The sequence below is a fragment of the Taudactylus pleione genome, unplaced genomic scaffold (assembly GCF_031769625.1).
Source record: "Taudactylus pleione unplaced genomic scaffold, aTauple2 ptg000183l, whole genome shotgun sequence".
Lineage (NCBI taxonomy): Eukaryota > Metazoa > Chordata > Amphibia > Anura > Myobatrachidae > Taudactylus > Taudactylus pleione.
Window position 1 is genome coordinate 7,064,489 of NW_028284585.1, and position 3,062 is coordinate 7,067,550.

Genomic DNA, 3,062 nt, shown 5'->3' on the forward strand with positions numbered 1-3,062 from the left:
GAATATCAGAAATAAGGTTGAGGGACACACGGTCTCAAGGCATTTCCTACAGCATCATAATTCCAATCCTGATGATCTGACTTTCAAGGCCATTGAACTTGTACAAACTGGAGAAAGAGGAGGAGATCTGGCGAATAAACTATCTAGAAGAGAAATGTACTGGATTTTTGAACTCGATACCTTGACTCCACGAGGCTTCAATGATAGTTATGAGATAGCCCCTTTTTTGTGATCAACCTAGATGGTAATTCAAAGTCTCATAGTTATCTACAGTCATACCTTGTTTTAAATGCCCGATCTCGTCTGATCTTGGAAGCTAAGCAACGTTGGGCCTGGTTAGTACCGGGATGGGGGACCTCTGGGGAATACCAGGTACTGTAGTCCCAGATTGAGACTGAAAAATATTCCGTCATGATCCGAACATTTTTGGACCAAGAATGCCTCATAAAATTAATTTCACTCAACTATTAAGCTGTCAATGTTATGAATTTGAAGACTACCCAGGACCAGAAGGACTAACTGATATCAATTATATGGATGAATTTGAAGGATTCGAATAAAGACCAATTATATGTTGGACTATAATATAAAGACTTTCCTCCAGAAATCCCACTCTAGGATATGGAAAACACATATATATATATATATATATATATATATCTTTTTGAGATTTTTTACATCATATACTTATAAGTGTATTGATGGAAATATTAATTATTAGATTTCATGCATCCATCTCTTTTTTAACTTTTAGTAAATAGTAATATATGATATGCTATCTTCCTGTCTTCCACTGACAATTATTTATTAATATTTCTCTTATAAATTCTGAGCTTTGGATAATACCTGTGATTTTTAAAAAACAACATATTAGATGCATATGGGAATATTGACTAACTTGTACCCATGAACATATTAACAAAATTACTTTTTGCATTATGTAGGTACTAATAGATGTTATATGCGAGATATCTCCCGTGGAAATCACATCTATAAAGTTACAATACCGATATAAAAAGGAGTACCAAGATGTCCGCCGTTTGAAAATAAATAAAGTGCAGCAACATGGCCGCTAACAATACAACAACATTCACAACGTATGGGTGGAAGTGACGCGAGAAGACATGTTACAGCCGGGCGGAAACAACACAGCGGATAGCAGATGATGATCCAGCACACACGAGTGGTGCAACGCAAGTGAATGGGCGGAAGTGACGTAAGAGGCTGCATCAAACAGGGCAGAAGTGAGGAAGCAGACATCACGTGATGACCAGGCTTCCTCCGCAAAAAAACACCCAAAAAAACAAGTTTTATTATTTAAAATCACACACTGTGGAAGCGATCTACCTATATAAATGAACTTTACCCTAGCTATATATTAGCCACGATGTTTGAATAACTTTTCTAAAAAAACGGAAGTGGTCATAATTTTAAGCACCTCCCATCATCCTTATTGAAGGGGTATATATATATCAGGTGCCAAACAGGAGAGGTACATCCCTTGAAGAAGTCCACTATACGGACGAAACACGTTGGAGACTCCTGGTTCCAGCCTTACATGAACTTACCTAATTGTGATCCAGATAAGCCCTCTATTCCTTATCCCTACCCTTTCTAATTTTATATATGCATTTTTGTGTTTTTTAATTAATATTGTACTGCCCTATATATTAGGGTCAGCTGTATTTGTAATAAATTACCCCCTATTTTAATCATAACTATATTTGTCATTTATACTAAACTATATGCACTTTATATTTTGATATCAAAATTATTTATGTGTATTTGCACATATCTCAATCTTGCATATTTGCACATTATTTATTGATTCACTTTGCACTTTATCAAAATATTTATTAGCACATTGGTCGCTCTTTTATCAGTTTCACTTTCTTCATTTAAGTATTTTAACAAATCACCATTGTTATCACACTACTGTAGAGCTGACACCTATACCATTAGGGAGTGCTTTTATCTTTTGTTACCCTATATTTATCTCCCTGTGATTTTATATGTACATATATAATTTTTAAGAAAAAGTAAATTGTGCTCTTAGTTCACTTGGCGCTGTAGTCTACTATATTTACTCTCTCTCTCTCTCTCTCTCTCTCTCTCTATATATATATATATGTATATATATATATATATATATATATATATACAAAGTTTCAGAGAGTCTAGTTCAAATTAAATTTGTTTGAGTCTTCTGGATGCCCAGTTCCTCTTATTTTAGTTCCATTTCTCTTTACTTCAGTCATTCAAAATTACACATTTAAAAGCACAATTATTGTAGACAGATATCTGCTTCTGATGACATATCAATCCAGTGGAAGTCACAGGTAAATTAATGCACCCTTTTTGTTTACTAGTGCAAAATAAAGAAGTGATAAATAAAAGATTAATACTCATTATCTTGTTTAATATGAGTACCATAGTACACCAATATCATACAGTATTTGTATATATCTTATTAGAGTAGAGGCTAGTCATTTTTGTTTCTATGGGCCAATTAATCAGGCTGTGACTCAGATCATGCTTTTTCTTTTTTCTTGTTATTATTCAAACCTTTTCCTTAGACTCCAGCACAGATCATGGTTCTACTTGACAATTGCTAAAATAGACGTTTATTACTATATAATATATGTGTAATATACCACTAGTTCTGGTTGTGGTGGCCATCTTGGATTGCAGAAGTACAATTAACACAATTTATTGCGTCATTCAAGTGATGCAGGGTTATCTTGGATAATGTCCCAGGCAAACTAAAGTGAGGGATACACCCAGAGCAAAGCTTGTGTGACTTGTGCATTTTTGTGTAGATCAAGCATCAAGCATGCAGGAGGGTAGTAAAGATAGCATTATAATTGGGAGATATAAACTGGGAGCACTGTATCATAAATCAAACTCAATAAATTAGGTATTTAAATTGTAAATAGTATGGAGATATATGCATGAAAATTTTTCCTATTATATAATTCGGTTTTTCCAATATTGTATATTAATGCAATGGATTAATAATCTCATAAAATAATCAAATTTCTAACAATGTGATTGCAATGTGA

The 3,062-nt window shown here is 33.7% G+C and overlaps 1 pseudogene; it reads left to right on the plus strand.

The window, feature by feature from the left end:
- The first annotated feature begins 265 nt into the window (after window positions 1–265).
- On the plus strand, window positions 266–384 carry LOC148519765 (5S ribosomal RNA; annotated as a pseudogene).
- Window positions 385–3,062: the final 2,678 nt, after the last annotated feature.